This window comes from Natator depressus, chromosome 9, assembly GCF_965152275.1.
Source record: "Natator depressus isolate rNatDep1 chromosome 9, rNatDep2.hap1, whole genome shotgun sequence".
In the NCBI taxonomy this organism is placed as follows: domain Eukaryota; kingdom Metazoa; phylum Chordata; order Testudines; family Cheloniidae; genus Natator; species Natator depressus.
Window position 1 is genome coordinate 56,551,085 of NC_134242.1, and position 25,090 is coordinate 56,576,174.

Below are 25,090 nucleotides of genomic sequence, written 5' to 3' on the forward strand. Positions count from 1 at the left end.
AGCAGTGCCTCCCCCATCTACATTGCCTATTTTAACAGTGTAGTGTCCCGCTGCCTTGCCGCTACCAGAGCTTTTCACTGAGGTATGTAGCTACACACTGCAGTGTGGACGCAGCCGGCTTTCCACTGCAGTGTGTAGTTACACATACCCTACATGCCACTGCCCATGGTGTGCAGTGTAGACGTGGCCTGAAAGATGAGGGCTTGCTCTTTGGAGGATTGATACCCAACAGGAGTTGAAGGCACTCAGACTCTCACGAGAGGTCCTGTGCACTTTATAGGATCAGACCCGAGCTGCAGTCAAATAAAAGTCTTCATACGTGCATCTGTTATTATAGAAACAGGTACAACTGCTTCCCAACACTGTATAATGCAGAATAATAGGCTCTGTCCTGGTGTAAATCAGTGCAGCTCCACTGAAGTCTGTGAAGCTTTGCTGACTTATATTAGCAGAGGCTCAGGCCCAATATGTTGCCATTGTCCCAGGTCATGTGATCACACCATAGGAAGTTTCCACTGCAATGCGCAGATGCCAAAGGAGGGCAGAGCTTGCGTTACTATGGGAGTCTTAACTCTGCCTTTCCTGCATGTTGTGTAAGTAAAACCTCGGTCTTACTAATACATTAATGTAACATTTGCATATAAATCATCAAATGTTTATGAAAACGTGGAACAAATAATCCTGACAAACACATTGCCTAATTGAGATCAGGGCTGACAAGCCTTGTGAATTTTTAATAAAAAGGGGGAAAGAAAGAGCGTACATTAATAAGCTTTAGTTATCTTCTTCAATATTTAAAGTGGATTTTCTGTAGCACACATTTTATTTAATATACTACAAAGAAGAAATATCTCAATCCCTTTCTGAACTTTGCACATAGTATCTTCTGTTGTGCCACACGTACCATGGACAGAGAGCACTCCTCCTGTTGATCAAAAACTCCCTTTCTCTGCTTGTTAAGAACATTACAGACCATTGCAATTTTCACATTTTCCACATGGATGGATGAATAATTGACACTGCAGACACCTGTGCGCCTTATATCAAATGGGCATTAATTTCACTCATTTAAACACAATGGGGACTTTACTATATGCACCACACTGGCCATATGTATCTTTGTCACCATCTGGTGGCTGGCCACATAAAAGCTATCTGCCTACATTGTTTAGCTCAAGACATGCAGTGCTCAAGTGGTAGAGGCCTGTGCTTTGGAGCTACAGGAGATGGGTTTGAGACCAGATGATAGTCCATGGTGTGGTGGGGGTTATTAAATACAGGTCCAGATACTCTTCTGCTCCAGGAGCTTCACTATATGGACAGTAAGGGAAAAAGTTATTCCTCCCTGATTCTCCAGGGGCATCTGTGCTGGCCCTATCGCTGTCACAGAAATTAGAGCATCTTAGGGACTGACCCAGCATTCTCCTTGTGGGACCATGTGCCAGTTGAGAACTGGCAGGACATGGGTATGTCCTGCTTCATCCCTGTCCAGCTCTCACTCTTCATTGGGGTGCTGGAGACAGCTGGAGTAGCAATCATCTACATGCTGTAGGCCACCTCAGAGTTCCCCCATTCCAGGGGTGCTCTAAGCAAGCCAGTTAGGGTGCCAGGCAGGTGGCCAGAAAGAATCTGCCCCATAGTTTTCACAAGGGGCCCTAATCACACTGGAATGGGCTGTGTCTGGGCAATGTAGGACCCAAACAGGAGTGATAAAAACAACATTTAAAGGCACACTGCCAACATGATTTCTTTTAAGTGATCAATTTTTAAAAAGTATCAGATTTCTGCTAATTGTTCCAAACAATTGATACACCAGAGAGAAGCCTGGAGGGCACGGTGAAGGGAGGGCAACAGAAAGAGGAATGCAAGAGGACTGAAGTAGGTGGGAGACCAATGATGGTAGATGGCAGTGGTAAAGGTTGAGAGAAAGATGAGGAGGGGTAGCGAGGGGTGAAGCAGGAGATTCAGGACTCCCCAGGGCCAAGATGTTCTTGAGGCAACGTTATAAAATGTTCATGCTGTACCACCATTGCTTAATTTTGAAATGAATGTTTAACATGTCACTTGTGCCTGACCAGTTTTGGGGGATAAAAGCTTCATTATTTATTCAGAATGAGGTGATCCTGTGGTGCTGGTCTCCAGTGTTGCTGGGTTGCGCTATATCAGACCTGAGAGTAGTGGCAGCCTGACTTAAAGAAAAGCCATTTTTAGCAGTTTCTAAAATGTATCAGTGATAATATTTTCCCTACCTCTTGAGCCCTGTGCAGTTACTAAGGAAGCAGATTGTTGCTGCAGGAAAAGGGTTATAAACAACAAGGCCAAGCACAAATTGCTTAAAACTCTCTGAAACATTTCTAACGCTTTGTCTACACTATCATCTTTGTTGGTAAAACTTTTGTTGTTCAGGGGTGTGAAAAAACACATCCCTGACCAACAAAAATTTCACCGACAAAAGTGCCAGTGTGGACAGCACTATGTCAGTGGGAGATGCTCTCCCACTGACATAGCTATTGCTGCTCATTAGGGGTGGTTTAATTATGCCGACAGGAGAGCTCTTTCCCACCAGCATAGAGTGGCTACATGGAAGACCTTACAGCAGCGCAGCGGTAAAGTCTGTAGTGTAGACATAGACTTAGGCTCTGATCTTGCAAGGCAGTGGGGCTCTGCATGGGCTATGGGTCAGTTAAATACCATTTTTGTAGCATGGTGTATATGACATAAGGGGTGAAATTTACCCCTAAGCAATAAGCCAACACAAGGGCTATGTACTGCTTATGTCCCTTCTTAAGCGAGACATAAATGGTGCCTAGCCCTTGGCTGTCTGTCTGCACAGGTGTGAATTTCACCTAAACAGTGCAAGCCACTAGTGAATTATGCAGATCATTCCAAGTATATTTTTATATTTGTCTACCTCAATGCACTTCACAAGCATAAACTAACCAGTTTTGATTTAGATTTTGCTTTTCTACTAGGGCTGGTCAAATGAATCATTGTGACTAACACTTGTGGCAAATGTAGGCCCCACTCTAGCAAAGTGCTTAAGCACATGCTTAACTTTAAACCTGTGCATGGTCCCATTGATTCAAATGGGACAATCCCTGTGCTTAAAGCTAAGCATGAACTTCAGTGGTTTGCCCTTCTGACAAAGAAATATAAGAATCATATATACAGGGTGTATGTGTGTATTCCAGGCCACATTGTTCAGTCTCAAATGAAAATCCACATACATTCAACTACAATTTAACATATATTAACAATGTGTTATACACTTTCCTCATGACCTACAGACACCAAATTATTCTCATGAAGTACAAAGTTATAAGCATGTCACCATATAATTCAGTTTGCATTTGATAAATATATTAATGGATAATATTTTCTACTTAGCATTATCCCTTAAAAGAAAATATTTAGATACTAACAACATAATAAAAATAATACATTACAAACATCTACCAGCTGTTGTGCTGCAATGAAATATACATTTCTTTATACTAGATAAGAACAACGAACTGTCTTCTCTGCTGACGTAACTCCACTGACTTTGATAGAGTTACACCAGCAGAGAATTTGGCCCAGCCTGTTAATTATGTGGTCAGTGTATGTTTTGGCCTATTCATTTCTTTATTTCTTAAGGCTTGGAGTATATAAATTATGTGACTTTTTGCTATACTGTTGCCATTCAGCAGCCTGAACTGACTTTTGTAATGCAGCCATCTGGTTTTGAAATATGGATGAAATTGTTTATAGCAACAAGTGTGGTGAAAGGTCAGGCCTGAGGACCAGAAATTCCTGAGTTCTAAGTCCATCTCTGATACCAATTGCTCTGTGCCCATGGACAGATCATTTAACCTCTCTGGGCCTTCCATTCCCTGCCTGTAGAATGGGAATAATAGTACAGTACTTACCTCCCTCAGAGGGGTTTTTGAGAATTAAGTAATTAAAGTCCGTCAATACTCTGAAGATGAAAAGCAGAGCTGGTCAAAACAGAAGAAAAAGGAGGAAATTTTCATGATTTTTTAAAAATTCCCTCTCAACATTTTTTAAATTCATAATATTTTTACGAAGCTGATGAAAAAACAGGAGGAAAAAAATTCATTAACATTTTGTTAAAATCTTCCCATTTTTTAAAAAAGGGCAACGTTTCATATTTTGAAAGGCAAAAACCAGCTCTAAGGTAAAGCACTAGACAAGTGCTGGTTATTCTCATTCCATGGAGTTTGCATTTCTGCTGTCATTCATATTAATCAATGAACAAAATTGCACCAGCTACAACCAGGACAGAAGCAAATACAGGTTAAAAAACATGGGCTGAGTCATAAGGTCTGTCTGAGAGCTAGAATGTATTGTCTCACCTAGGTCTTCTTCAGATTCGCCTCTCAGTGTTCAGACTGCCTGTCTGAGCCTTCTCTGTCCTTGATTCTCACCACTGCCTCTTCTTGGTCCAGCTATTTAACATGCAGTGACTGGCACAGCATTGCTCTCCAATCATTGGCTGTGCTGGCAAAGAAGACCGAGGCTGCAATTAGGTGGAAATTACTCAGGGCCCCCCTTCGGCATATACATTTGTGCTCCTGATTTACCTGCAGGGAGCAAGGTAGTGATGAAGAAACTTCGCCCGTGTGGTTTAAAAAGCTCCCAGTCCTGAGTCAGCATTTCTGCCCTGACTTGTCTCGTGTATTATTTAGAATGGGACTTGTTGACTTGCCCTTACGTATTTTTTTCCCCCCACAGAGAGCTGATCTTCCTCCTCTTTCCCATCCCCTGTCCATGTCCCTTTCCCCCACCAAGCTCTGGCCTAGGAACATAATGGGGGTGGGAAAAATGCAGGAATCAGAGGGCTTGGTGACAGTGGTGAGGCTGATAGCGGGTGGGGAAGAGGGGAAGACAGAGGGGGCTACCGGTGGAGGAAAGAGGGAGAAGTGCAGTTGGAAGTGAGTGGTGTTAATGAAAAATTCAATAGTGGTGGGCCCAGACGCATTGCCGAAATTGCAGAAGCAGAGATGATTAATATTTAACAGGGTAAGCTGCCGCTTGGCCGCTTTCTGCGTATAGATTCCCCCTCTCCTATACACATACCCCTCCACCCTTCTCAACCCTCGCCCCCCAAACCCCAACCTCCACACACTCGGTTGTGACTGGTACGGATGATACCCATTGCACTGGGCTATTTGCTCTCCCAAGAGGTGTTTCTGGGTCTCCCGTGTGCTGTCCCTGGCCGGGGAGAGGGGGAGACAAAGGCTGATGGGGGTGCGGGGAGCATGCTGGGAGGCAGGGAAGCCAAGACGAGAGATGTATAAAGCACATCATATATTTTTCATAGGGATGCAAGAGCAGGTTGTCCTATTTAGTCACATTAGATGCTCTGTTAACTCAAGAGAAAATAATAATAATAAAAAAAAGAACGTCTAAATGCTGCTAGCAGAGGGAGGCTGCTAAGCTCCTGTTTGGGAAGCAGGGCCTGGGAAGGGGCCTGAGTGTTTCAGAGGGTTAAACACTTTAGCTTCACCTTGGGCACTGCTAGGGATGTCCCCATGTGAAAGAGAAACAGCTAGAAGGGCCATGTTAGCCAGATGGCTGCAGGAGGTTCTAGTTCAGATGGGTTACTCAAAGACAGAGTGGGAGAAGGTGCATCCTGACACATGGGACACCTCCACCCTTTATAACTCTTCAGCAGTGATGGGTGAATACCTAAAGATTGGAGGAGCTCCCCATAAATATCCCCAAAGCCACCTCATTGTCCTCCTTAAAACTCAACTTTGCTGTGAAGTATACAAAAATCTTGACAACCATTAGGCTCTTGGGGTGCTGAGATCGTTACCTGTCATGCTGACCAACACTGTCTCTTTGTTTTCTTGTACTCCCACATCTGTCTGCATCCTTCTGCTGTCTCATCCTATGCGTCGATTGTAAACTCTCTGGGGCAGGGTCTGTACAGCACCTAATACCATGAGGTCCTGGCCCATGACTGGAGCTCCTAGGCAGCACTGCAATACAAATAATTACTAATAATAAGATTCATGGCCTAATCTTCAGCTGGTGTACTTTGGAATAGCTGCACTGCTGCAGCAGTGATATATGGCAGCTGAGGATCTGACATTGCGGCCAAGAGTTTGGAGGTAATTTGATTCCAAAAGTGGATTTTGATTGGACCACGTCTGAGGTCTTGCTCTGTCAGCATCCAAGTGACAAGCAATGTTTCCTTTGAATTCCCACAAAACAAATATCGAATGATACATTTGACTGTAATACGTGTCATTCACACTATGTTAATTAGTTACATACATCTGTTTCTGACGCCAGCTAGGACTCTAACTATGTTCTCCATGTCCACCAGGAGTAGGACAAGAAGTAATCAGCTTAGTTTGCAGGAAGGGAGATTTTGGTTGGATGTTAGGAAAAACTTCCTCTCTACAAGGCTAGTTAAGCACTGGAACAGGTTACCTAGAGAGTCTGTGGCATCCTTGTCATTGGAAGTTTTTAAGAACAGGTTGGACAAACAGCTGTCAGGGATTGTATAAGTTCACTTGGTCCTGCCTCAGTTCAGGGGGCTAGACTAGAAGACTTCTTGAGATCCCTTCCAGTCCTACAGTGCTATGATAAGGCCCCTTTCCTATCATACTGCATGCCATGGGGAACTGAGAAAGGAGAATTATACAGATCAACTCGACCTGTTCTATAAAGAGGCTAGGAGGGGGCAGAGGGATATTACAGAGAAATACCCCTTGGCAGAGGTACAACCATGTGAGAGAGTTAATCAAGACAGCCTTTTCCCTCAGTTAAGGCCAGTCCTTCCGGCGCATAAGTGTAACCCTTCTGCCAGGCCGAGTTAATAGCAGCAAGGGCCGGGTTCAGTACACAGGGGTTCCCTCTCATCAAAGCAAATGCAAAACTGGCTCGAGCCCCCACCCAGTGACCTGGGAAAATCTTACACACACCCCTGGGTGCCTCAAAGAGGCAATACTTCCCCTCTCGCAAGCACAGAGTCTCAGTGTAGCAGAGAATCTTTAATAACATGAGGTAAACAACATCGGCATTAAATTGCGAAAACACCACAGCTAGGGTTCATCAACCAAACCATGAGCAAAGACCCACCCCAGCAAATTGGGCCACGTCCTTTCCCTCAGGTTCTTGAGTCCCACAACCCAAAATGTCTCTTGAGTCCAGCAATCCAAAAATCACCCGAAGTCCAAAAAGTCCAACAACCCCAAAAATCCAGCCCCAGAGTTCAAAAGTTCATCTGCAGAGTGTTACTCCCCAGTCTGGGTAAAATGTGCATGTGTGGGGGGAGAAGAGGTAAGGGGCACCTTACATGACCTGAAGCTGACTGCCCCATAGAGCTTCACCCATCTCACGAACAGCTCCGCTCCACCAGCCATCCCACAAACAGCTCTGCTCCACGTCACACAAGCAGCTCCCACCGTCCCTGCAAGGAGAGTCAGCATAGCCCCATGCAGGGTGGCAAGCTGCTCTGATTTTCATACACTTCAACAAACTTATATAGGGTTTTCAGTGGCATTTCGAACAATACACTTCCGCATGGGTACTTTTCCACAGACCCTACCAATATGCCTTATAAGGACAATATCATACATATTGCATCAATAAGCAACTTTTCCAGTTTAAGCAAGCTTTGAGGTTAAATCATAGGCCAAGTGCGGTTGACTGTAGGCCATGGGTTGCATATTGCAATATTGCAGTCAGGGGCTTAAAAAGCGGAACTGGCTGGATAGTCAGGGGCTTTTAGAAACCCCCCCTGCTGTCATAGCATCCCTTGGCCACCCACTTGTATACTTATGTGACCTTTTCTCATCCTTCCTTAGCACATACATTTATTCTGCAATAGGGAGATGTAGGTCAAAGGGCCTTAGTAGTTTTTTTCTTCCACAATCCCCCCTTTTGTGCTTTTTATAGCACAACTATTACTCTTAAACTTTTTTTTTAATTAAATCTTGTATTTTTGTTCCTAAATTAAAGGGATCAACCTTATAAACCTTACCTGGATACATTAATGATGCATGATTAGTACGAACATGAAAGGTGTTCCCATTATTACAATTTTCACAACAACAACAACAGCAACACATTCTCAAACTACACAACAAAATACAAGCATTAATGCTTCCATTGTAATGCTATACTGGGGTTGTTTTATAGCCTTAGTTACATGACACAACATATTATAATCAGTAAATAAGGTAGGTACTTTATAGGCTGTATGAAAAGCATGTTTTTCAATTTGATATATATATATTGAAGCACATGAATTTGACCTTGCAATTCAAAAATTTTTTTGATCTTTGGTAGGAGCAAGAGTAGATTTTGAAATCGGTCGGGTACTAAAATGGTCCAGTTAAAGGATATTTGAAATTTAAAAGCTACCTGCAGGACCTTGTCTACAGGCCAATAAATAAAGTAATTTCCTGGAGCAGTGGTGAGATTGAAATGCAAGGTGGTAGCCTTAACATTTACACAGCTATTATTAGCTTGAAAAAGCAGGTGTCCTATCAGGGTAGTTTCTTGTCCCATGCCTTCCCAACAAACACTGTCATAAACAGTGGTAACTTCCCCTGGCTTCAGCTTTTGTATACACTGAAGCTGTGGGGGCTCTAAGGGCCAAAATGTTCATTGATTTCCTAGTCCTATTTAAACATTGGGTGTTATTCCAGGAGCACTGAAAACAAATTGGCCACGCATACCAGGTGGTTTAATTTCCCAGATGTCATGGTGAATAATCCAGTCCCACATGCATCCTCCCCACGGACCCGGCAGGATTTGGTATGTGGGAGCCCACACCCCTCCGACCGGCCCGTATGCTTGGAAGGAGCACTGCGATTACTTGCAAATCCACCCTGAAAAGTATGTCTCCATGGCCACAGATTAGATAGTACTCCTGAAGCACTAGTAAGGGCAGTGGGCTAAGCCCGATGCTCAAGATTACTCTGAATGGTCATGAGCTGGTCATTCAGGAAATCCCGAATCTCTGAACATGCTAGATCCCATTACAATTCCTTTCCCACCTTAGTGACATTTAGCACCATCTTTGTTAGCAATTCTTGGGTCATCGAACTAAGGGCGGAAATAACATGTAATTTACCAACTTTAGCCTGCACCTGGGTTAACTGAGCTCCAGTAATAAGACTCGTAGTCTTTCCCAGCTGCCCTAATTTCTTATCATGTTATTGACCTTTATAAATATTCCAATTTGCTGCTGCACTATTTGCACCATCCCATAGGCGTTCCACCGAATTTCTTTTCCTTCTAGCGGAAACCCATGCCCTCTGCTGTGCTAACCGAATAGCAGCTCCTTTAGAGAAATTTGGATATTTAGAGGTAATTTGAAAACTGGATAAGGACAGTGTGAATTTAATGGTCCTAATGTAGCATTAATTACAGTTCACCAATGTCGTAACACATCTCTCCTCTGTGAAGTATTATACCACATCTGCTGGCCAAACACCTTCACAAAGGGCAGAGAAGCATCAGCATCAATGGCAAAGGAAGGGGTATATTGCAATAGGGTACAGGATAAATTATTAGTTACAGGAATAATTTTCAGTACAGGTAAAATTTCCAGTGGCAGAACAGACTCTTTGGGTATACGTTTGATTATTTACTAGTGAGGCTACTGATTGGCTAAGATTTAGAAAAATATTACTTTCCCATCCCCACCCTAAGTTCGTTAAGGAGGAGAGGCTGAGGAACATTAAAAATTTCATCTTCAGGTAGTTTTGGCTAGCTTCTGCAAGCTATTCTTCGAGATTTCATAGTCTTAGTTCACCTAGCTGTCCTGCAATGAGGCAGCAAGGGAGAGGTTACTAGCACAATTACCTTGCTTGGTTGGAGGCTTTATTATGTTCTCAGGTGGAGAGGTCGTTTTTTTAGCAAGATTCAAAGGCATAATGGGTCTGTCAGCGGACAAAGGAGAGGTTACCAGCTCTTCACCTTGTCCTTCACTCCTGCTGTCCAGAAGGAGCCACAATTCCAGAAGGAAAGATAGACCGATCATCAGTCGGACAGCCATTACAGTGAGAAACATGGGCAGGTAGTTAATTCTCGGCACTTCTCAGTGGTGTTAATTATCAACAGGACTTAATAAGGGTCTCTCAGCACGGGGCCAGGGTGGTTCCTCACTGATGGACCTGTATGTAGACCCAGCCCTGGTCTACACTAGGAGTTGAGGTCGAATTTAGCAGCGTTAAATCAATTTAACCCCTGCACCCATCCACATGACGAAGCCCTTTTTTTCGACTTAAAGGGCTCTTAAAATCAATTTCCTTACTCCACCCCCGACAAGGGGATTAGCGCTTAAATCGGCCTTGCTGGGTCGAATTTGGGGTACTGTGGACGTAATTAGATGGTATTGGCCTCCGGGAGCTATCCCAGAGTGCTCTATTGTGACCGCTCTGGACAGCACTCTCAACTCAGATGCACTGGCCAGGTAGACAGGAAAAGGCCCGCAAACTTTTGAATTTCAATTTCCTGTTTGCATGGTCACCTGCAACTTGCCACGCTGGCCAGAGCTCATCAGCAGAGGTGACCATGATGGAGTCCCAGAATCGCAAAAGAGCTCCAGCATGGACCGAACGGGAGGTATGGGATCTGATCGCTGTATGGGGAGAGGAATCCGTGCTATCAGAACTCCATTCCAGTTTTCAAAATGCCAAAACATTTGTCAAAATCTCCCAGGGCATGCAGGACAGAGGCCATAACAGAGACCTGAAGCAGTGCTGTGTGAAACTTAAGGTAAGCCTACCAGAAAACCAGAGAGGCAAACGGCCGCTCCGGGTCAGAACCCCAAACATGCCGCTTCTGTGATGAGCTGCATGCCATTTTAGGGGGTTCAGCCACCACTACCCCAGCCGTGTTGTTTGACTCCTTCAATGGAGATGGAGGCAACACAGAAGCAGGTTTTGGGGACAAGGAAGATGATGATGATGAAGTTGTAGATAGCTCACAGCAAGCAAGCAGAGAAACCAGTTTTCCCGACAGCCAGGAACTGTTTCTCGACCTGGAGCCAGTACCCCCCAAACCCATCCAAGGCTGCCTCTCGGACCCGACAGGCGGAGAAGGGACCTCTGGTGAGTGTATCTTTTAAAATACTATATATGGTTTAAAAGCAAACATGTTTAATGATTAATTTGCCCTGGAATTTGCGGCTCTCCTGGATGTACTCCCAAAGCCTTTGCAAAAGGTTTCTGGGGAGGGCAGCCTTATTCCACCCACCATGGTAGGACACTTTACCACACCAGGCCAGTAGCACGTACTCAGGAATCATTGTAGAACAAAGCATTGCAGTGTATGTTTGCTGGCGTTCAAACAACATCCGTTCTTTATCTCTCTGTGTTATCCTCAGGAGAGTGAGATATCATTCATGGTCACCTGGTTGAAATAGGGTGCTTTTCTTAAGGGGACATTCAGAGGTGCCCGTTCCTGCTGGGCTGTTTGCCTGTGGCCTGAACAGAAATGTTCCCCGCTGTTAGCCACGGGGAGGGGGGAGGAGAAAGGGGGGAGGGGCTAGACACGCAATGGGGGGGAGGCAAAATGCAACCTTGTAACAAAAGCACATGTGCTATGTATGTAATGTTAACAGCAAGGTTTACCGTGAAAGAGTGTACCCATTGATCTAGAAAAAGTGTCTTTTTAAATACCACTGTCCCTTTTTTTCTCCCCACCAGCTGCATGTGTTTCAAGGATCACAGGATCTTCTCCTTCCCAGAGGCTAGTGAAGATTAGAAGGCAAAAAAAAACACACTCGTGATGAAATGTTCTCTGAGCTCATGCTGTCCTCCCACACTGACAGAGCACAGACGAATGCATGGAGGCAGACAATGTCAGAGTACAGGAAAGCACAAAATGACTGGGAGGAGAGGTGGCGGGCTGAAGAGAGTAAGTGGTGGACTGAAGAGAGGGCTGAAGCTGAAAGGTGGTGGCAGCATGATGAGAGGAGGCAGGATTCAATGCTGAGGCTGCTGGAGAATCAAACCAATATGCTCCAGCGTATGGTTGAGCTGCAGGAAAGGCAGCAGGAGCACAGACCGCCGCTACAGCCCCTGTGTAAGCAACCGCCCTCCTCCCCAAGTTCCATAGCCTCCTCACCCAGACGCCCAAGAACGCGGTGGGGGGGCCTCCGGCCACCCAGCCACTCCACCCCAGAGGATTGCCCAAGCAACAGAAAGCTGGCATTCAATAAGTTTTAAAGTTTTAAAGTTTTAAAGTGCTGTGTGGCCTTGTCCTTCCCTCCTCCACCACCCCTCCTGGTGCTTCTCTCCTCCACCACCCCTCCTGGGCTACCTTGGTAGTTATCCCCCTATTTGTGTGATGAATGTATAAAGAATGCATGAATGTGAAGCAACAATGACTTTATTGCCTCTGCAAGTGGTGATCGAAGGGAGGAGGGGTGGGTGGTTAGCTTACAGGGAAGTAGAGTGAACCAAGAGGCGGGGGGTTTCATCAAGGAGAAACAAACAGAACTTTCACACTGTAGCCTGTCCAGTCATGAAACTGGTTTTCAAAGCTTCTCTGATGCGCACCGCACCCTCCTGTGCTCTTCTAACCGCCCTGGTGTCTGGCTGTGCGTAACCAGCAGCCAGGCAATTTGCCTCAACCTCCCACCCTGCCATAAACGTCTCCCCCTTACTCTCACAGATATTGTGGAGCACACACCAAGCAGTAATAACAGTGGGAATATTGGTTTTGCTGAGGTCTAACCGAGTCAGTAAACTGCACCAGCGCGCTTTTAAACATCCAAATGCACATTCTACCACCATTCTGCACTTGCTCAGCCTGTAGTTGAACAGCTCCTGACTACTGTCCAGGCTGCCTGTGTACGGCTTCATGAGCCATGGCATTAAGGGGTAGGCTGGGTCCCCAGGGATAACGATAGGCATTTCAACATCCCCAACAGTTATTTTCTGGTCTGGAAATAAAGTCCCTTCCTGCAGCTTTTGAAACAGACCAGAGTTCCTGAATCATAGAATCACAGAATTATAGAATATCAGGGTTGGAAGGGACCTCAGGAGGTCATCTAGTCCAACCCCCTGCTCAAAGCAGGACCAATCCCCAATTAAATCATCCCAGCCAGGGCTTTGTCAAGCCTGACCTTAAAAACTTCTAAGGAAGGAGATTCTACCAGTGTTTCACCACCCTCCTAGTGATTCCAGTGTTTCACCACCCTCCTAGTGAAAAAGTTTTTCCTAATATCCAACCTAAACCTCCCCCACTGCGACTTGAGACCATTACTCCTTGTCCTGTCCTCTTCTACCACTGAGAATAGTCTAGAACTATCCTCTCTGGAACCACCTCTCAGGTAGTTGAAAGCAGCTATCAAATCCCCCCTCATTCTTCTCTTCTGCAGACTAAACAATCCCAGTTCCCTCAGCCTCTCCTCATAAGTCATGTGTTCCAGACCCCTAATCATTTTTGTTGCCCTTCGCTGGACTTCTCCAATTTTTCCACATCCTTCTTGTAGTGTGGGGCCCAAAACTGGACACAGTACTCCAGATGAGGCCTCACCAATGTCGAATAGAGGGGAACGATCACGTCCCTCGATCTGCTCGCTATGCCCCTACTTATACATCCCAAAATGCCATTGGCCTTCTTGGCAACAAGGGCACACTGCTGACTCATATCCAGCTTCTCATCCACTGTAATCCCTAGGTCCTTTTCCGCAGAACTGCTGCCGAGCCATTCGGTCCCTAGTCTGTAGCTGTGCATTGGATTCTTCCGTCCTAAGTGCAGGACCCTGCACTCATCCTTATTGAACCTCATCAGATTTCTTTTGGCCCAATCCTCCAATTTGTCTAGGTCCCTCTGTATCCTATCCCTGCCCTCCAGCGTATCTACCACTCCTCCCAGTTTAGTATCATCCACAAATTTGCTGAGAGTGCAATCCACACCATCCTCCAGATCATTTATGAAGATATTGAACAAAACCGGCCCCAGAACCGACCCCTGGGGCACTCCACTTGACACCGGCTGCCAACTAGACATGGAGCCATTGATCACTACCCGTTGAGCCCGACAATCTAGCCAACTTTCTACCCACCTTATAGTGCATTCATCCAGCCCATACTTCTTTAACTTGCTGACAAGAATACTGTGGGAGACCGTGTCAAAAGCTTTGCTAAAGTCAAGAAACCACTGCTTTCCCTTCATCCACAGAACCAGTAATCTCATCATAGAAGGCGATTAGGTTAGTCAGGCATGACCTACCCTTGGTGAATCCATGCTGACTGCGATGCGAGCATCATGTACCTTTCCCGGCCATCCCATGTTGATGTTGGTGAAACATCCCTTGTGATCCACCAGAGCTTGCAGCACTACTGAAAAGTACCCCTTGCGGTTTATGTACTCGCAGGCTTGGTGCTCCGGTGCCAAGATAGGGATATGGGTTCCGTCTATGGCCCCACCACAGTTAGGGAATCCCATTGCAGCAAAGCCATCCACTATGACCTGCACATTTCCCAGGGTCACTACCCTTGATATCAGCAGATCTTTGATTGCATTGGCTACTTGCATCACAGCAGCCCCCACAGTAGATTTGCCCACTCCAAATTGATTCCCGACTGACCGGTAGCTGTCTGGCGTTGCAAGCTTCCACAGGGCTATTGCCACTCGCTTGTGAACTGTGAGGGCTGCTCTCATCTTGGTATTCTTGTGCCTCAGGGCAGGGGAAAGCAAGTCACAAAGTTCCATGAAAGTGCCCTTACGCATGCAAAAGTTTCGCAACCACTGGGAATCGTCCCAGACCTGCAACACTATGCGGTCCCACCACTCTGTGCTTGTTTCCCGAGCCCAGAATCAGCGTTCCACCGCATGAACCTGCCCCATTAGCACCATGATGCCCACATTGCCAGGGCCCCTGCTTTGAGAGAAGTCTGTGTCCATGTCCTCATCACTCACGTCACTGCACTGATGTCGCCTACTCGCCCGGTATCGCTTTGCCAGGTTCTGGTGCTGCATATACTGCTGGATAATGCGTGTGGTGTTTAATGTGCTCCTAATTGCCAAAGTGATCTGAGCGGGCTCCATGCTTGCTGTGGTATGGTGTCTGCACAGAAAAAGGTGCAGAACGATTGTCTGCTGTTGCCCTGATGGAGGGAGGGGCGACTGACGACATGGCTTACAGGGTTGGCTTATAGGGAATTAAAATCAACAAAGGGGGTGGTTTTGCGAGAAACTGAATGGCCCCCTCAAGGATAGAACTCAAAACCTCAATGATAGAACTCAAAACTGGGTTTAGCAGGCTGTTGATTTCACAGAGGGAGGGAGGGAGAGAGGAGAAAATGAATACAAAACAAATCTGGTCTGTTTCTTGTTTTGAGTCACTTCATCTATCTTTATACATCTTGCTGGCAGCAGACTGTGCAGTACGACCGCTAGCCATCGTCAACACCTGGGTGCTTGGCAGAAGACGGTGCAGTATGACGACTAGCCATCATCTTCTGCTAGCTGCAGAAGATGTGCACTGCCGGTAGGACTCAATCGCCATGAGACGAAACAAGGGAAATGACCTGGCTGAGTCACTCCCATGTTTGCCTAGGCACCCGGTTAAAAGAGCACCTAGGACTATGTCGATGATGCAGTCATACTGCACTGTCTGCTGCCAAAAGGCAATAAACTGCTGCTGTGTAGCAATGCAGTACCATGTCTGCCAGCACCCAGGAGACGTACAGTGACAGTTAGCTAAGCGGACTCCAGGCTTGCCGTGGTATGGCGTCTGCACAGGTAACTCAAGAAAAAAGGCGCAAAACGATTGTCTGCCCTTGCTTTCACGGAGGGAGGGAGGGAACGGGGGCCTGATGATATGTACCCAGAACCACCCGCAACAATGTTTTAGCCCCCTCAGGCACAGCTTTTATCTCCCCTTTGCCCACGTGTGCCACTCTGTGGTGCACCTGAGCAAAGTAAGGCCAGAGTGCTCTGAGCACCACCAGGCCGCTGTCCGGGAAGCGCCAAAGGCGATCAGGATGCAAAGTTTACCAAGCAACACCCCAAGAACATTTTAAATCTTGTAAAGCATTAAGTTACCTTAAGGATTAAATGCTAAATACCAAAATTAAACAATACTAATTTCTTTTGTTTGGCAAAAGTATTTCTCAGTTTTACAACCCCAAAACAACACCAATTTATTTTAAACTTATAAAACAAAGATTGTACACACCAGGAGTGTTCTTTAGCAAATTTGACTAACTTGTTCATAGTCAAATGATTCCACTGAAATAACCTCTTGCCTGGATTATTTACAGACATTCCCAAAGGAATGGCTGCAAAGAAACCAAGAATTTTATTTTCATAACACCTTCTTTTAACATTTGTACAAAGTTTCACTGCTTAATTTCCTCCAGTAACTACAGAGTTGTCTTCTCACTTTCTTTCTTTCAACTTCCTCTAACTGTGGTTGCCTGCTTGTCTGGGCCTGATCCTTTTTTTTTCTTCTTTCCATGGGCATAGGCATTGTTTCACTACCAATTTAGCAAGGAGGATGGGCTTTTTGACTAACCCCCCTTTTATTTATTTATACACACCTATTTACATACATACACATTTATTTCTTTACATCTAGATGCATCTTATTTAACAATAACCTTAATTCTTTATGTCCGGATTTAATACAATCTTTCCTTGAGGCGATAACAACCCCTCAGCACCGGGGCTTTGCAGAAAAGGATAGTAGTAGGGCTAGGGACAATGGGAAAGGTAGGGAGTAGAGCAGCATTAACAGCATGGTAAAATGGGGGAGTTACACTCACTGACCATAGGAATAATGACTCCTTGCTGAATGCAGGAGGTAATAACAGGTTGGATTTTTCCTTGGCCTGTTTTGATAGAGGGTACTGCTGCACCTTGGGAAGGGGTCTTGCTGGGTTTAAGCGAATCTTAACTGGTTGGGCAGACCCAATGCACCCAACCTGGTTGGCATGATCGTCTCACAAGGCTCACAAGGAGGGAGAGACCTTAGCCAGCAGTTCCTGTTGCAATGAGGAAGGGCTGGGGTTGGTATTCTCCTGTAAACTGCTAGGACCTCATTGTGAGTGGGACCAGGCACATCCAGATACACACCATCTGGAGTACAGCAGATTATACAATTTATTTTACACAGCAAGTCTTTTCCCAAAAGGTTAGCAGGTGAACAAGGATTGAGGAGGAAAACATGATAGTTAGACAGAGAACCGACAGAAACAGTCAGAGGTGAAGAGATGGGGTGGGGCACAAGAACATTGCCCACCCCTACCGCTTGTGAAGCGGCCAAGGCGGTAGGGACATTCCCTTTTCCAATCGCTCATTTGTTTGCAATAGTGACGCGCCATCGCTGGGTCCCTGGGGAGGCGGACGGTGGGGACCTTGGTTTGGCCTTTCCCCTCTCCTCTGCAATGGGCGGCTATTGCAGGGTCCCTGCATGTCCTGGAGCTGGAGGGTCATTAACTGAGTTTCAATGTGGTGGTCATAGTGCTGGGTAGCTGCTAAAATTTTATTGAGATTCTTTTCTTTACTATGTTTATAGGTGTTAATTTTGGCCCAGTCTCCTTTCTTTGGGCAGACTGTGAGAACCGCTTCCCACAGCCTGTTTCTAATCCTATTTATTGTGTCCTGGTCGTGGCCTGGGTATATACACGTCACTGGTGAGTCAAGGGCTAGGAATAACAACGATTCATTTTTAAACGTGTCTTTTGACTTTTGAATGTATCTTTACAAAAGCTGTCACTACAAGTGTGCTAGGTTTTGATTTGTAGTCTGTAGCCACCTTCCCTATTGGTATAGGTAAATAGCTACTAGAGCTAGCTGAACCATTCATCCTGTACTTCACCTGCTCCCATAGATTCTCTTGTGATGTCATTATTGAAGAGAAGGTGTCAGATTGAAGGAGTAAGTTTCTACAATGTTTGCAAAAGGAAGCAATAGAAAAGGCTAGCTAGACCTACAGTATCCTTCCCTCCATCTACGTTTTTCTTTATTCCAAAGCAAAGATAAATAATTTTTCTTGTGCTGCATAATAATCGATGGTAGGATCCTTGAGAGTTCACCAAAATATTTATTGGTGCATATTTTTTTCAAATCTAGGGCTGTGTAGTGAGGCCTTAGTGGAAAAACGTGGGAGGTGGGTGGGCGCAAGCCAGCCCTCTTCTAACGGTTCCTCCCCCAGCCTAGCGGGAGGGACCACTGGACCCAGATTCCAACTGAATACTTGGGGCAACTAATAAGAACATAAGAAAGGCCATACTGGGTCAGACCAAAGGTCCATCCAGTCCAGCATCCTGTCTACCGACAGTGGCCAATGCGAGGTGCCCCATAGGGAGTGAACCTAACAGGTAATGATCTAGTTATCTCTCTCCTGCTATCCATCTCCACCCTCTGACAAACGGAGGCTAGGGACACCGTTCCTTACCCATCCTGGATAATAGCCATTAATGGACTTAACCTCCATGAATTTTTCCAGTTCTCTTTTAAACCCTGTTATTGGTCTAGCCTTCACAACCTCCTCAGGCAAGGAGTTCCACAGGTTGACTGTGCGCTGAGTGAAGAAGAACTTCCTTTTATTTGTTTTAAACCTGCTACCCATTAATTTCATTTGGCGGCCCCTAGTTATTATATTATGGGAATAACTAAATAACTTTTTCTTATTCACTTTCTCCTCACCACTCATGATTTTATATACCTCTATCATATTCCCCCTTAGTCTCCTCTTTTCCAAGCTGAAAAGTCCTAGCCTCTTTAATCTCTTCTCATATGGGACCCGTTCCAACCCCTAATCATTTTAGTTGCCCTTTTCTGAACCTTTTCTAATGCCAGTATATCTTTTTTGAGATGAGGGGACCACATCTGTATGCAGTATTCAAGATGTGGGCGTACCATGGAATGAGAAGAGAGGGGTCAGAGTGATGGTCACCAGTTCAAAACGAGGGTACCAGATGGGGACACCGAGCAGAGGACCCTGGACAGCACCCACTGCTCCTCAAAGTTGTCTAGAGAGCCAGTGGACGCTGTCCAGTGGGAAGGAAAGGCAGGACAGAGGTCAATACTACCCGTAAGCCCAGGTCCTCCAAAGGTTCTAGGTTAACGAACATGCCCCTCACTGCCAGGCCCTTCTCCACCGCCTCCTGAGCAATGGCCTCCGATGCCAGGAAGAACACAACTTTTCCGTACATTTTGGAGGCTGCCACGATGGCTGTGGGCCTCACCAGCCTCACCAACACCCACACGTAAGTTTCAAAGTGGGGCGAGGTGGGTACCAGGAGGCAGCAGATGCTGTGCCTCCTGGTCAGCAAAGGAAAGGGACCCTGGCCACCAGGGATGGTATTGGAGGCAGCGGTTGGGCGGATGGCATGGTGGCGCGTGGAGGGGCGGCGGCCACCTGGGCGTATGCTCTGGGGGTTGGAGATGGAGCGCCCCCAGAGCTGGTGGAAGAAATGGCAGGGGAAGGAGGAGCCGTGTCAGGGCCATGGCAGGGAGGGCAGCCCCTCCCGCAGGAGGTTTTGCTTTCTGGGCGGGGCCTTTGCTCTTCTTGTTCCCCTGGCTCTTTTTGCTGGTGGAAGGGTGAGCCATGGCAGCAGCAGAGTCTGGACCAGTGGTAGCCGAGAGGTCAGCCACAGGGGTGGGCAGGGGATGTGCCAAAGGGGGGACCACAGGGTCAGCAGGGGCAGGAGCAGGGGTAGGGGCAGAAGCAGGGCTAGGGGCAGAAGTAGGGTCCTCCTCCACGTTAGCAGGGGGCAGGAGGAGGCACTGATATGGGAGTGAGGTGAGGGGAGCCGCTCCTCCCCGCTAAGCAACACACAGGGAGGAGGATCCAGCGGGAGGAGCAGGGGCATGGGGGAGACGGAACGGGGTAACCACTACTCCCTGCTAAGCTGTGTTCATGGAGGGAGGGTACCAGTGTGGGGGACTACAAGGGGCACCAGGGGAAAGGGAAAAAACAAATCACTCCTCTCCTGGACCACAAGGAGCATGTCATTAGTGTACGCTGACAGGACCAGCTGCAGCTCCGGCTCCCGAAACACCAACCCCGTCAACTGCTGGCGGAGGAGGCAGAGGAAGGGCTCGATTGCCAGAGCGTACAGCTGGCCCGAGAGGGGGCGCCTCTGCTGTACTCCCCACCCAAAGCTGACCTGCTTGTTCAGGGTCCAGTTGAGCCTGACCAGACACTCCGTGTCAGCGTACAGTACCTGAAGAAAGCCCATGAACTGGGGCCCGAAACTGAATGCCCACAGAGTGCCCAGGAGATACCCGTGGTCCATCCTGTCGAACGCCTTCTCCTGGTCCAGGGACAGGAGGGCGAACGACAGACCATCCCTACACCCCACCTCCAAGAGGTCCCGGACCAAGTACAGGTTATCGAAGATGGTCCAGCCTGGGACAGTGTGGGTCTGGTCAGGATGGACCACGTCTGCCAGCACGGACCCCAGCTGCAGTGAGATGGCCTTCACTACAACCTTGTAGTCCATGCTGAGGAGCGAGATGGGATGCCAGTTCCGTAGGTCAAGGAGGTCCCCCTTCTTCGGCAGTAAGGTGAGTATGGCTCGCCTGCATGAGAGAGAGAGGACCCCGCTTTCCATGGACTTGGCCCAGATGGTGACAAGGTCTGGGCCGAGGACATCCCCGAACACACGGTAGAAATCCATGGTCAGCCTGTCCATGGCTGAGGATTTGTTGGTAGGCATGAGACGGAAGGCTTCCGAGAGCTCAGCCAGTGAGAGAGGCAGCTCCTGCCGGTCTCGGTTGCCCGGGCTGACCCTCGGGAGTTCAGTCCAGAGCACCCTGCAGGCTTCGGCGTTGGTCGGATCCAGGGAGAAAAGGCTGGCGTAGAAGGCCCTGGCCCTTCCACGCATCTGCTCTGGATCCATGAGGGGGGCACCATCCTCCGCCAGGAGGCAGGTGACATGCTGTTTGGCCTCACTCTAGTTCTCCAGGGCATAGAAGAAGTGGGAGCCGTGATCCATCTCCCGAAAGAGATGGATGCGGGATCAAACAAAAGCCTCCCAGGCCCGATGGTCCTCCAGGGCCCGGAGCTCCTCCCGCTTCTCCCAGTACACTGCACAGAGTGGTGGTTCCTCCAGGCTGGAGGCCAGATGCCTCTCTAGCTCTAAGACCTCCTGCTCTAACTGCCCTATCATCGCATCTCTCTGCCGGCTGGTGCACCTTCCCCACATTCCACCACCGCCGTGCTGAGGGAAAGTCGTGCCGCTGCTCCTGCCAGAACTCCCAGAAGGATGGCACGAAGCCCACATCCTCCAGCAAGCTGTTATTAAAATGCCAATAGGCCGGCCCTGGCCTCTCTGAGCTGAGAGAGGCCATCACAGTCACCAAGTGGTGATCCAAGAATGTGGCTGGCTGAATGCCAGAGGTGTGGGCCTGTGCCAGATGTAAACGTGACAAATAAATACTGTCCAACTGGGAGTGGTGTGACCGATCATCCTCCACCTGCACATAGGTAAAGGTGTTATCGTTGACCAGGTGGTGGTCATGCCAGACGTCCACCATGGAGCGATGGTCCACGACCTCCCTGCGGACGCTCACGGCTGCTTGGGAACTCTCGAGTCCTGAGTGGTCCCAGTCCTCAAGGGTGGTGTTAAAGTCCCCGCCCAGGAACAGTCACTCGTGAGGATCCAGGGTGCCGAGGAAGGCTGCCGCCTGCCAAAAGAAATGCACCCAGTCCAGGTCCACGTTCAGGGCATAGATGTTGACCAAGTTCAACGTCAGCCCCTCTACGCAGACCCAGATGTGCAGCAAGTGGCCTGGCGTGACCTCGGCGACCTCCAGCACCTCCGGCCATAGCTCGGGGGAGAACAGGGTGGCCACCCCAGCCGAATGAGTGCTGAGGTGGCTGAAATAAACCCCGTTCCCCCCACTCCAGCCTCCAGCTAGCCTCGATGGCTGGAGCCGTGTGGGTCTCCTGCAGGAAGATCACAGAGTACCCTCCCTCCCGAAGGAAGGAGAGCACGTGGCTCCTGCGGAGACCCACCCTACAGCCCCGGATGTTTAATGTAGCAAAGATGGTAACTGTCATATGAAGGGCTGGGGTGGATCCTCATGAGCAGGGTGATCGATTGCTTCCAGCGGGATCCTCAACAACCCATTTTCGACCCCAAAGGTCAATAGGGAGTCATGGAACTTGCTGGCCCGCCAATAGGCAGCGATGTCCTGCCTCCCAGTCCCTCTCCCCTCCCCCAAAAGGGCCTTCACAGCCCGGAGGACATGATGGAAGTCCCCCCAGTGCTGGAGGCCGAGCTGCACCTTACCCTTCGAGCCACGGGTGTCCATTAGGAAATGGTGCAGCTCATCCCTCAGCGCAGAGGGGGACGCGGCAGCCAACCCGCTGCTGTCCTCCAGTGGGGTCCCTAAGAGAACCTCACGGCCTGTGGAGATGGGCAAACAAGGGGCCGAGCCCCGGCGCGGCTGCGCCAGGCAGCCCGTCCCCATCCCCTGCAAGGGATGGGGTGGCAGAGGGAAAAGTGCAGCCCCCATAGTTTCGGGAAGGGGAGACATGAAAACTGTTGTCTGTGGGCAGCAGAAATGAGACAACCTCGGGGGCAGCAATAGCATGGGAGGTGGAAAGGAGAGGACAGGTGGTGCTTTGGGGGCAGGAGTGGGACCAGGAATGGGATCAGGGGCAGGAGCAGGAGCAGGGACTAGGGCAGAAGAAGGCGCGGTAGCATGATCAGAGCCAGGGATTGAAGCAGGAGCAGGGACTGAGGCTGGGGCTGGGGCAGGAAAGGCGACAGCAACAGGATCAGGGGCAGGGATAGGGGCAGGAGTGGGGACAGAGATGGGTTTTCGGTCCCCAGCAGCCGAGCTGCCGGAGTGCGGCTCCTCTCACCCAAGGTTTGGGGCCGAGGGGATGGGTACGGGAAGGGGGTCTTCGCTGACGCCGGGCATGGGAGTTGCAACAAGTGCGTCACCCACAGCCACCACATCAGTCATGGTGGAGTCTTCAGTGGGGTCTCCCTCCGGAGGGGAGGCTAGCCGTTCTGTCCGGGTGGTGGAGGGTGCACCTGCAGGCTCGGGGCCCGGCTGCTCAGCATCAGCCGTCGCCCTGAGGGCTCGGCGGCCTGGGATGTGGTGCCATCAGCGGCCAGGCAGATAGGGAAGTCTAGGGGCGCCCCAAGGACTAGAGCGGGGGCCACAGCTTGGGGTGAGGGGCAGGGAGGAGAAGGGGGCGGCGGGACTAAGGCAAATATGGAGGCAAAATCTGTCCCCGAGGCCCCAGAGTCCTCCCTGCCAGTAACTGGGGCAACAATTGTCCTGGCAGCAGCGGCAGCAGAGGCAGTGGGGGGCACAGGTGGCAAAGGGCTCGGAGGAACTCCTGAAGAGGCCTCCTTGGGGGGGGGAACTCGACTGGGGGGGCGGTACCACCCCCCTCTGCTGCTATGGCTTCCATGGCCAGCGCCTCCTGCTGGGCTTCTTCCGGGGGTGAGGTGGAAGATGTAGTGGCATCAGCCCCTCGCAGCATCTTTCGGGGGGGTCTCCTCTCCCGGGGGAGGGGAGGGATCGATCCTGCAATTTGCGGGCACCGCGTTTCCCCCGGACGAGCACCCAGCCCTCCAAGGTGGAGGTGGAGGGCCAGTCAGCAGGGGCAGAGCCAGGGGGTGAGGGTAATGAATCCGGGGTTTGGGGTGGCAAGGGTGGGACAGCGGAGGGAAGGGAAACCTCCCCCTCGGGGGGGCCCTCTCCTTTGGCTGGCAAAGGTCTTGCCACCCTCTCCTCCACGGGCCCCGCCGAACTGCAGCTAACTGAGGCGAGGCCCGCCCGCTTGTCTGGGTGCAGCAGGGGGGCTGTCCCCACGGCCTGAGCAGGGGCTACGGCAGGAGGAGGAGGGGCTGCGGCAGTGGTAGCTGGGCCACCAGGGTCATTGGCGATGACAGGGCTGGAGCCCTCCCGGGTCTTGGGGGTCCCGGATGCCCCTCTGTGCTGGGCCAGGGGGTAGTCCCTCTGGATGTGCCCCGTCACCTGGCAGTGGAAGCACCGGGCCTCCCCCGTCATATAATGGACCCGGTAGTGGGCCCCCTGGTAAGGCACCAGGAAGGTCCCCTTGAGCGCCACCCCGTCACGTGTCGCTGGCGCCAGTTGGATTTGCACCTGCCGGCGGAAGGATAGAACGTGACAGAGGGCGGGGTCCTTACAGCCCAGCAGGAGAGGGCTGATGACTAAGATTGGCTTCCCCAGGATGGAGAGGGCAGGCAACAGGGCAGCACTGGGGAGGAAGGGCGGGACGAAGGTCAACACCACCCATATGCCCAGGTCCTCCAGAGGTTCTAGGGGAATGAACACGCCTCCCACTGCCAGGCCCTTTTCCACCGCCTGCTGAGCTGCGGCCTCTGCCGCCAGGAAGAACACGACCTTCCCATACATTTTGGAGGCTGCCACGATGGCCGTGGGCCCCACCACTCGCGCCAACGCCCGCACATATGTTTCGACATGGGGCCAAGCGGGCACCAGGAGGCAGCGGACGCCGTGTCTCCTGGTCAGTGAGGGAAAGGGACCCCAGCAGCCAGGGATGGTACCGTTGGGGCAGATGGCATGGTGGCACTCAGAGGGATGGCGGCCACCTGGGCATACGCTCTGGGAGCTGGAGATGGAGTGCCCTCAGAGCTGGTGGAAGGAATGGCAGGGAAAGGAGGGGCCATGGCAGGTGTCAGGGCCATGGCAGGGAAGACGACCCTCCCGCAGGAGGTTTTGCTTTCTGGGCAGGGCCTTTGCTCTTCTTGTTCCCCTGGCCCTTTTTGCCAGTGGAAGTTGGGGCCATGGCAGTGGGAGTCTGGACCAGTGGTGGCCGAGAGGTCAGCCGCAGGGATGGGCAGGGGCGGTGGCAAGGGGGGGACCACAGGGTCAGCAGGGGCAGGAGCAGGTGTAGGGGCAGGGGTAGGGACAGGGGCAGGGTCCTCCTCCACAATAGCAAAGGGCAGGAGGAGGCACTGATATGAGAGTGGGGTGAGGGGCAGCCGCTTCTCCCCACTAAGCAACACACAGGGGAGGAGGGTCCAGCGGGAGGGGCAGAGGGATGGGGGAGAGGGAATGAGGCTAACCACTGCTCCCTGCTAGGCTGCAGTCAGGGAAGGAGGGTACTGGGGGGACTACAGAGGGCACTGGGGGAAAG

At 49.7% G+C, this 25,090-nt stretch overlaps 1 long non-coding RNA gene across 2 annotated transcripts in view; it reads right to left on the reverse strand.

The window, feature by feature from the left end:
* LOC141993499 (uncharacterized) overlaps positions 1–25,090 on the reverse strand; it is a 173,551-nt gene that overhangs the window by 98,111 nt on the left and 50,350 nt on the right. For both annotated transcript variants that reach the window (XR_012640874.1, XR_012640873.1), the window contains exons 2-4: positions 5,822–5,987; positions 4,356–4,500; positions 3,909–3,977 (exon numbers count right to left, since the gene is read on the reverse strand). This is a non-coding gene — a long non-coding RNA (uncharacterized LOC141993499). The remainder of the gene's footprint in view (positions 1–3,908; positions 3,978–4,355; positions 4,501–5,821; positions 5,988–25,090) is intronic.